At 49.1% G+C, this 10,542-nt stretch overlaps 1 long non-coding RNA gene across 2 annotated transcripts in view; it reads left to right on the top strand.

Moving 5' to 3' along the window:
• The first annotated feature begins 1,293 nt into the window (after window positions 1–1,293).
• The window catches only part of LOC311077679, a 47,578-nt gene continuing 38,329 nt past the window's right edge, over window positions 1,294–10,542 (top strand). For both annotated transcript variants that reach the window (XR_014604959.1, XR_014604960.1), the window contains exon 1: window positions 1,294–1,451. This is a non-coding gene — a long non-coding RNA (uncharacterized lncRNA). The remainder of the gene's footprint in view (window positions 1,452–10,542) is intronic.

Below are 10,542 nucleotides of genomic sequence, written 5' to 3'. Positions count from 1 at the left end.
AAGTCTTCTTGTTGATTCACAGAAGACTTGGTTCAGTGCAAATACTAAAAGCTTTAATAAATTACCTGAGTGTAGAAGTATTGAATGATATGAAACATGATAAATGGATCAATAATGGAAAATTCACATTGTTTAGAAATAATGAGGGAAACCTTATGATCTACATTAGAGGTTTGAATGAACATGACGCTGGAGGATACTGGATTGGTGTTCTTTACAAGTGGGGTATAGATATGACTTTAAATGTGGAAGAAGGTCAGTCATTTAAGATCAAAATCTTGGTGTAGTAAAATTCCTGATCTTTTTAAAGCCTGTATAAATTATTATTATTATTATTTTGTAAACAACAGATTTATGTTATAATATGTCAAAGACAGTGATGGTGAATATAAACTGCAACCTTCAGCTGTGAATATTCACAGAATCATATTAATGATCCCAAGATCATATTCAAAGAAGGAAAAGACTCTATTGAGACAATTTACAGCACCTCGAAGAAGACCGAAAGATTCAGTGTTTCTGATGACAAACATAAAAACCTCTTCAATGTGAGAATTTCTGCTGTGACTCCAGATGATGGAGGAGTTTATTTATGTGGAGTTTGGATCAACAGACACTCGTACAGTTACTCCATTATTAATACTGTTCATCTACATATTAGTAGTAAGTAAAACAAACTTTCAATCAAATCTTACATAAAAGTTTCTAAAATCAGTGTGTGTTGTATATACATACAGAAATATTGTATAAGCACCAAAATATAACTGTTCTTTGTTTGCAGTGGCTCCAGTAGTGAGACGTGAAGGAGAATCTGCTGAGATCTTCTGCCCTTATGATTCAATCTATAAATCAAAGTCAAAGTCTCTCTGTAAGGGGAAGTGCTCCACTAGAGATAGAAATACTCTCAATGAGACTGTGAGAGAAGAGAAAGAGACCAAGACTGACAGATTGACTCTGAATGATGACGTCACTGCAAGTGTCTTCACTGGGACCATCACTGGACTGACAGCAGAGGATGCTGGGAAATACTGGTGTGCAGTGACATTAGAGAGAGACGTGAATTATCTTTACACTCATCTGATCATCGTCATGAACGAGGGTGAGGAAGGTTTATACATCTGAATATGTGAAACTATGGCTGTGAATTGATGTTCTCATATTTCTAATATTTCCAGAGCTGAACTTGACTAATTATGAAGGAGACGACGTGTCAGTCCAGTGCAAACATCATGATGAACATCAGAAATGCTTCTGCAAAGCACATGAACCCTCCATGTGTGTGAAGGATGGAGTTTCATTGGAGAAGATCAGAGATGATCGATTCTCTTTCAGTGATGAAGCTTCTACTGGAGTCTTTACTGTAAACATCACTGATCTGAGAGAAGAGGATTCTGGGATATACTGGTGTGGAGCTCACATCACCACTAAAGTCAACCTCACTGTAAAACAGGGTAAGTAATATTATTTAATTATTTTGTATTTAAAATTAAGTCATTATGTTTTTTTTTTTTGGTTGCGGAAACTGGGTAAAACGTGTCTCAAGGACAATGAACAGAACACACACCTGTTAGAGCATGTGACCAGTGATGGGGAAAGTTACTTTTAAAAGGATTGTGTTACAATATTGTGTTACTCCCTTAAAAATTAACTAATTCCATTACTTAATTACTTTTTATGGAAAGTAATGAGTGTGGTAGATTGTTTCTTCTTTCACACCTGACTTAAGTCTACCTGGGTCTCGTCTAGAATCGACGTCCCCGTCCTCCACACAATGGCTTCGAATATGCTTTAATCACGGACAGAGGATCTCAGACAAATATCAGAGAGCAAAAATAATACAACAGTTTTTATAGAATAGGAGCATAGCAAAAATGGCATGATACATTAGGCTACATAATTTCCCTACAATTTGATTGGTTCTTTATATGCAAACGCTTCTGTTACTAGGTAAAAGCAAATCAGTTTTCTTGTTTTCTCTAAATCACTAGTTCTGTCTGGACCCACACATCTGTCTAGTTTCATTTCCTCTATGTGTTATATTTGGACACACACTCAGTCACAAGTTTTTCAGTAAAAGGGTTTGGAAACATTTAGCATTCAAAAGCATATGAATGTTATTCCTGCAAGAAATATAAATGTTAGTTATGATTAATTAAAAAAATCCATCACATGAGTTACATTACATTTGGTTGACTTTTTAACACCTGGGCTAGGCTTGCTTTTATGATTTTTTTTATTTTTATAACAAAATAAAATACTATTTTTATACAAAAGTGAACTGAATAAGCCTCAGGCTGAAGGGAATATAAACTCACGTCTGTACAGTAAAGTGCGCAGTTCAAACAAATCTTACAGCTGTGCTTCCATTCTGGAATACAGAAAAATAGGACGCAGAAGAAGAAAGTTTAACACTCTTACTTTAGCAATAAAAACAAAATAAAAAATGAAACACAAATGTGATGTTTATCTAAAGTAGATTTTACCTATAAGTATGGTTGAATTGGATAATTGACGGACTGCAGCAAAGACATTGGTTAATAAAGTGAGATGAAATACATAAAGTATGTATTATTTAATATTTAATAATTGCAGTTCTCTTACGAGAGGTTCTCTCGTATTGCGTAAGCTTGCTTACGCTGCGGGAAAGTCTTCTTTTCTCGAGATACTGAAGCCAAAATTATCCTTAATTCATATTTTGTCAACGCAGTGCAGCTGCGGGCAGCTGAGCTAGAGCGGCATACTGCACGCTCATTGGCTGCCGCGCGGCAACTGCTTAAGCCTACCAGTGAGCCTGGCGTGACGTCGCGCCCTCGCGCGTCACAGCCCGCCAGAATGGGCGGCGTCAGAGCGTATATAAGGAAGGCTCGTAGGCTATATTCTCTGATTTCTGTCTTTTCAGCGAAGCACTCGCATCGCTGAACTCTGAGAGGAAGCCGTCGCCGTTGTCCTGCAAGGAACAGCTAACGAGCCAGCTTAGGACAGCCTGAGGAAGCCGGTCGAATCTCGCCGCCTTCAGCCTGCCGTGCCAGCTCAGCTATCCGGCGATATCCTTTATAAAGCTCTTTTTGTGTGTTTTGCTTCCGCAGCACTTTCTAAAAGAGCGGAGGCGTTGTTGCAAATGCCTCGCACCACGTGCGGCTCATGCCGCTCTACGCTCAGCGACAGAGACCGCCATCTTATCTGCGCTCTCTGCCTGGGACGGGACCACGCAGCCGTCGCGCTTTCCACGGGCGGCTGCACCTTCTGTGAAGAGCTGCCGATGTCGACCCTGCGGGCTCGACTCGCCCTCTTCACAGAGCCTGCTCCAACCGTCGTCGGGCCGCGGAAGAAGAAACGCCGCTCTCAACGACCACCGGAGCCCGAGACTCGAGCCAGGGCCTCGCCGGAGCCTCTCCCGCGAGCCTCGCTCTCTCCTTCTCCGCCCCCGCTTCCCGACGCGCAGCCGACGGCTCTCGCCCTCGATGCCGTCGCCTCAGGGGATGAAGCGGATGACAACGCGCTACTGGACACGTGCTCGTTAATGGCGTCGGACAGCGAGGGATGGTCCGGTTCTGTCCGCTCCGCCTCCTCCACCAGAGCGTCCAGCAGGACTCACGCCAGTGTGGACGCCGAGCTTCTCCGCCTCCTCACTTTGGCAGTCAAGCGCCTGGGCCTCGAATGGTCTCCGCCAGCGGTGTCCCCGCCCAACAGGCTCGACGGATGCTTCCTGCCCGCCAGTCGACAAGCGCCAGCGTCCAGACCAGCGCCTTTTTTACCGGAGCTTCACGAGGAGCTTGCTAAATCGTGGAATGCTCCAGTTTCGGCCAGACTCCGCTCTCCGGCCTAGGCAGCTCTTTCCCGCGTGGATGGAGCCACGGAGAAAGGGTATGACCGGATCCCACCGGTCGAACAGGCGGTTGCAGCGCATCTTTGCCCCCCATCTGCTAGATGGCGTTCAAAGACTGCCCTCCCGTCTAAGGCCTGCAGGGCTACTTCGGCGTTTGTCAGCCGCGCTTTCTCCGCCGCTGGGCAAGCCGCCTCGGCCCTGCACACAATGGCGGTCCTTCAAGTTCTCCAAGCCGACCTCCTCCGCCAGCTCGACGAGGGAGAACTGGATAAGTCTGCCTTGACCGACCTGCGCAGTGCGACGGATCTCTCCCTTCGCACGACAAAGACAGCGGCCCAAGCTATCGGACGTTCCATGGCTTCGCTGACCGTCATAGAGCGCCACCTCTGGTTAACGCTAGCCGACATGGGGGATCAAGAGCGGTCCGTGTTTCTCAACGCCCCGCTCTCACCCACCGGTCTCTTCGGCCCTGCGGTGAGTGGCCTCGTGGACCGCTTCTCTGAAGTACAGAAGGCGTCACAGGCCATGAACCTCTTTCTGCCTCGCCGTTCGAGCTCTGCTGCAGGCCGCTCTAACACTCAGCCTCCTGCACGCAGCTCCACGCAGCGCCCGTCTCGACCTCCAGTTTCGCAGCAGCGCCAGCGCGGCCGACCTAGGTCCCGCTCCACCAGCCAGCACAGGCCGCTACCCCCGCGGGGTCCCCGGCCTAGAGTTTCGCTGAAACCCGAGCCTGCGAAGTCCTCCTAGCACTCGTCGAGAGGAAAAGACGGTTGAGTCCCGCCGCGGCCGGACCGCCGTCAAAACTAACTTGTATCCCTCTGCCAGTCCCCTTGATAAAGGCTACTGCAGTAGTGTCCACCGCAGCCAACGAGCCAGTTTCTCAACTCTCTCGACTGCACACAAACGCCGTTTTCACGGCGACCCAGATAAATCAAATAAAGAGTGTAAAATCTGGTCATTCGGCTCACGCCGTCAGTGTTATGAGTGTAGTAAACATGCCCACGCCCCAGTGTTCATTGCTACACACAAGCACAATCCCCCCTGTGTACCCCACAGAGTGCACTCACATAAAGCGCGCTACGGCCGCTCGAGTGTTAGTTGTAGGTCACGTGCCCACGCCCCAGTGCTCACACCTACACAGTGCTCGCTCTGTTTCACACATTCGGGTTCCAGAGCAACCTGTCACCGACTGTGTGTTAATAAAGAGCCCTGTGCCCGCTACACAGCACGCACACTCTCATGTGAACACTCACGAGCCCGCCCCTCTTCCGCGCCGCGAGCCGTCACACACAATACTCTCTCACAGCGTCACTCAGCCGGTTGCCGCTGTCAGCGAGCCCCCGTCTCCCCTCACTGCCACTGCGCGACTCGCGCACATACCGCCACAGGTTCCTTGTCCCGCGCTGTATGGCGGGCGGGACCCGGAGGCGATTCGACCCCTAGCTATGAGTGCGAATGCATGGAAAGCTATTCCGGGAGTGTCGAAGTGGATACTAAACACAGTGATAAAGGGCTATTCGCTTCAATTCGCTCGCCACCCCCCGCGCTTCCGTGCCCGGGTCGAGACTCAAGTGAAGGCGGATGCAGCTCATCTGCTTCACGCAGAAATAGCGAATTTACTGCACAAAGGGGCGATAGAGCGAGTTCACCCGCCGGTTACCGAGGCAGGTTTATACAGCCGTTATTTCCTCGTACCCAAGAAAGGCGGAGCGCTCAGACCTATATTAGATCTGAGACATTTGAACAAAGCGCTCATGAAACGACCGTTCAAAATGCTCACGACCAGTCAAATCCTCGCGCAAATTCGCCCGGGGGACTGGTTCATCTCTCTCGATCTGAAAGACGCGTATTTTCAGATTCAGATTATTCCCCGTCACAGGCCATTCTTGAGATTCGCCTTCGACGGTCAGGTATATCAGTACACCGTCCTGCCGTTCGGCCTGTCCCTGGCACCCCGTACATTTACGAAGTGCATGGATGCGGCTCTCGCACCCCTGAGATCGAAGGGAATGCGAATTCTGAACTATCTGGACGATTGGCTCATTATAGCGCACTCAACAGAGGAACTAGTTTCTCACAAGACAGCGCTTCTCGGTCATTTGGAAAGCCTGGGTCTTTCCATAAACTGGGACAAGAGCTCTCTAAACCCCAGCCAGTCTATCACTTTTCTGGGTATAGATCTGGATTCGGCGGCGATGACGGCCAGATTGTCAACACAGCGCGCGCGCTGTGTTCGACACCTCGCCGCTTCCATTCAAGTGGGGAAAGTTTTTCCCCTGAAAACGTTTCAGAGGCTCTTGGGCCATATGGCGTCAGCCGCAGCGGTCTTGCAGCTGGGCTTACTTCGAATGCGCCCGCTTCAATGCTGGCTAAAGTCGGAAGTGCCCCGCAATGCATGGTTTTCGGGCCGTGCACCAGTCAGGGTGACTCAGCGCTGTGTTTCAGCCCTGCAGCCCTGGCTGGCGGCCGAATGGTATCAGCGGGGAGTGACGATGGGGGTCATCGCACACCGCAAAGTGGTCTCGACAGACGCGTCCAACATGGGTTGGGGAGCGACTCACGAGGGCAGTCCGATTTGCGGCCCATGGTCGAACAGGGAAAAAAGCCTTCACATAAACTGTCTAGAGATGCTAGCGGTCGAGAAAGCGCTGAAGCACTTTCTACCGCTTCTACGGGGACACCATGTGCTAGTTCGCTCGGACAACATGTCAGTGGTGTCTTACGTGAACCGCCAGGGCGGAATCAGATCCAGAACCCTGCGCGCTCTCACAGAGCGCCTCCTATTCTGGGCTCAGGGCCCGCTGCGCTCCCTAAGGGCAGCTCATGTACCCGGTCGTTTGAACGACGGCCCGGACAGACTGTCCAGGGACAACGTTCCCCCAGGGGAATGGTCTCTACACCGCCAGACGGTACAAACGCTTTGGCGTCGTTTCGGCGAAGCGGAGATCGACCTCTTCGCCGCGAGCAAGAACGCTCAGTGCCAGAGGTTTTTCTCAAAACACGAGGATGCGCTGGCCCAGACCTGGCCCAGCGTTCCGCTGTATGCATTCCCACCGATCTCGATGCTGCCTCAAGTGCTAGCGAGGATCAGGGAGGCGAACTGCGCGGTCCTCCTCATAGCTCCGCGCTGGGAAAACCAGTCGTGGTTCCCCGAGCTAATGAGACTGGCAGACACAGCCCCATGGCCGATTCCGGTGAGGAGAGACCTTCTCTCTCAAGCCCGAGGATCGATTCTGCATCCCCATCCAGAGCACTGGTCTCTGCATGCGTGGGAAATGAACGGATATTCGTTGATCTGCCAGAAGGGGTAATTAACACGATCACGCAGTCCAGAGCCCCCTCGACGAGGCGGCTCTACGCGTCTAAATGGTCGGTGTTTAGCAGATGGTGTGTGGAAAAGGGTTCTAATGCTCAGTCCTGTGGAGTCCCACAGGTGTTAAACTTCCTACAAGAGATGTTGGACGCGGGCAGGTCCCCCTCCACGCTCAAGGTGTACGTCGCGGCCATAGCAGCGTTTGCCGATTCGGCGCGCGGCCGCTCGCTGGGCAGGAACGAACTCGTTACCCGCTTTCTGCGCGGGGCCAGGAGGATGAACCCTCCTCGGCCCCCGTCAGTTCCTATTTGGGACCTGTCCCTGGTCCTAGAGTCCCTGAAAGGGCATCCCTTTGAGCCGTTGGACTCTGTGGAGTTGAAATACTTGACGCTTAAAACCGTTTTTCTGCTAGCTCTGGCTTCAGTCAAACGAGTGGGTGATTTGCATGCGCTGTCCGTCAGCGCGTCGTGCCTCGAGTTTGGTCCTAACGACTCGTTAGTCATTCTCAAACCGAAGCACGGTTATGTCCCCAAAGTGTTAGGTACTCCCTTTAGGGCTCAAGTCATTACCCTATCGGCCCTGCCGTCATCCGGCGGCGAGGAGGGTGTTAACCGCCTTTGCCCGGTCAGGGCGTTAAGGTGTTATGTTATGCGTTCTGCAGCCTTCAGGCTCTCAGAGCAGCTTTTCGTCTCGTTTGGAGGGCGCGCTAAGGGCTGCGCCGCCTCGAAACAGACGCTATCCAGATGGATAGTGGATGCTATTGCAGCAGCATATGCATCAAAAGACCTGCAATGTCCATTGGGCATACGGGCTCATTCCACCAGAGGCATGGCCTCATCGTGGGCATGGTCCAGCGGGATTTCCATTCATGACATTTGTATGGCGGCGGGCTGGGCATCCCCCTCTACATTTGTTAGGTTTTATAACCTGGAAGTTCCCGCCCTGCAGGCTAAACTTCTGTCAGTCTAGTCGTGTGCATATCCTGCTCATGTGCGCAGGCTGTATTATCGATTAGCTTGTCTGTTGAGCTGCACGCTCAGGGTATCAGTATGCATAGACCGGCCGTGCCGTTCTTGTGTTCCCTAGGTGTGCTTATGAACATGTGTTGGCCCGCACCGCTGGCCACCTGTCATTTCACCTCTATGCTTTTCATAAAGAGTCATATGTGATCGTTAGGCGCGCACGGCGTGGACAAGGGGTTCGAACCTCTCGTAAGAGAACGATACTTGGTTACTCACGTAACCTCGGTTCTCTCTAGAGAGGGAACGAGTATTGCGTTCCCTGCCGTGCTTAAAGCCTATAGCTCGTGTCGCTTCATTCGACAGAAAACAGAGAATATAGCCTCATTGGGCGTGACGTCACGCCAGGCTCACTGGTAGGCTTAAGCAGTTGCCGCGCGGCAGCCAATGAGCGTGCAGTATGCCGCTCTAGCTCAGCTGCCCGCAGCTGCACTGCGTTGACAAAATATGAATTAAGGATAATTTTGGCTTCAGTATCTCGAGAAAAGAAGACTTTCCCGCAGCGTAAGCAAGCTTACGCAATACTCGTTCCCTCTCTAGAGAGAACCGAGGTTACGTGAGTAACCAAGTATCGGTTTGTGTAATATTCTGAGTTTGCATTTCACAGTTTTTATTCATTTAGAGGAATACTGAATCTGTTTTTGTGCCAGTGAAATGAGTAAATGCTCATATTTAGTCTAGAATTGCAATAACCATCATGTTCACACACAGCACACACAACGCCTCTGCACTTACTCACATTTTCCCTCAACATGAGGGCAGGACAGCTGTCAGTCAATAAATGGGGAAACAAAGTAACTTGCGTTACTTATTTGAAAAAACTCAGATACTTTGTAATGTATAACTTATTCTCTTAATGTAATGAACTTATTCTCAAAATGTGAAAAGTTCATAGTGCAGAGCTCAGACAGAGAAAGGCTAAAAACAGCTCTCCGTTATCGAGATGGCCCTTATTCTGTACTACTATCTGCAATGCTGTTTGCATGGAAGCCTCAGCAGGATGACTCTTGAAGGAGAGGAGGCCTGACACATACCTCTCATTCCAGCCTGACGATCCGACGGTAGCTGATCGTATCTCAGCCTGCCTGACAGACATTTCTGGCTGGATGAAGGACCACCACCTTCAACTAAACCTTGCGAAGACAGAGCTACTCGTGGTCCCGGCCAAACCAACACTTCACCACAACTTCACCATTCAGCTAGGCTCGTCATCCATAACTCCATCTAGGTCAGTCAGAAACCTTGGTGTGGTAATTGATGATCAATTGAACTTCACAGACCACATTGCTAGAACTGCCCGGTCATGTAGATTTGCCTTGTACAACATTAGGAGGATCAGACCCTTCTTATCAGAACATGCTTCTCAACTCCTTGTCCAAGCGCTTGTTTTATCTAGACTTGACTATTGTAACGCTCTCCTGGCTGGTCTTCCAGCTTGCACAGTCAAACCTCTGCAGCTGATCCAGAACGCCGCAGCTAGAGTGGTCTTTAACGAGCCGAAAAGGGCACATGTCACTCCTCTCCTCACAAAATTGCACTGGTTGCCAGTTGCCGCTCGCATCAAATTCAAGTCACTGACGTTTGCCTACAGAACAACCACTGGTTCTGCTCCCTTTTACTTTAACTCTTTACTTCAGACTTACGTGCCATCCAGGAACTTGCGCTCTACAAGTGAACGACGTCTTGTGGTGCCATCTCAAAGAGGCACACAATCTCTTTCTCGGACCTTCACCATGACTGTTCCCTGCTGGAGGAATGATCTGCCTAACTCAACCAGAGCGGCTGAGTGCATAGCCACTTTCAAGAAACGGCTGAAGACGCTTCTTTTTAGACAGCACGTGATCCAGTAATACTAACACTTTCTCTACTACTCTATTCTATTCTGTTCTATAACAAAAAAATTAAATAAAAAAAAATTCTGCGTTAGATTAAACTGAGAAGGGTCATAGCACTTGCATATTGTTGTCCTACTGTTAGTTTAACTGCTTCTATTGTTCTCATTTGTAAGTCGCTTTGGATAAAAGCGTCTGCTAAATGAATAAATGTAAATGTAAATGTAAGATCAGTATAATTAGATGTATACCAGTGTCTTCAGGAAAAGTCAGGGGTCAAAACAAAAGAGTCAGGAAGTTACATTTTATACTCTTATCCAGGGATTGTTATGATAAGCTAAATCATCCTTCCTTCCTGGGGTGCTGTCCCCCCAACCTGTTGTTCTAGGAGAACGCGTGAAAGAAAGATGAAACCCAAAAATGACACCTCAATTCTGACACCTTTTGAAGATCAGATTTCTTTTTCTAACATTTAAACTTAGAACACATTATAGAGAATCCTTTGACTTTATGAATACACAAAAATGACAGCTTAATGATTTTTATATTTTG

The sequence above is a fragment of the Abramis brama genome (genome assembly GCF_963993115.1).
Source record: "Abramis brama genome assembly, chromosome: 2".
NCBI classification, from domain to species: Eukaryota; Metazoa; Chordata; class Actinopteri; order Cypriniformes; family Leuciscidae; genus Abramis; species Abramis brama.
Note: the sequence above shows the minus strand (reverse complement) of the source record. Positions and strands in the feature narration are given on the sequence as shown.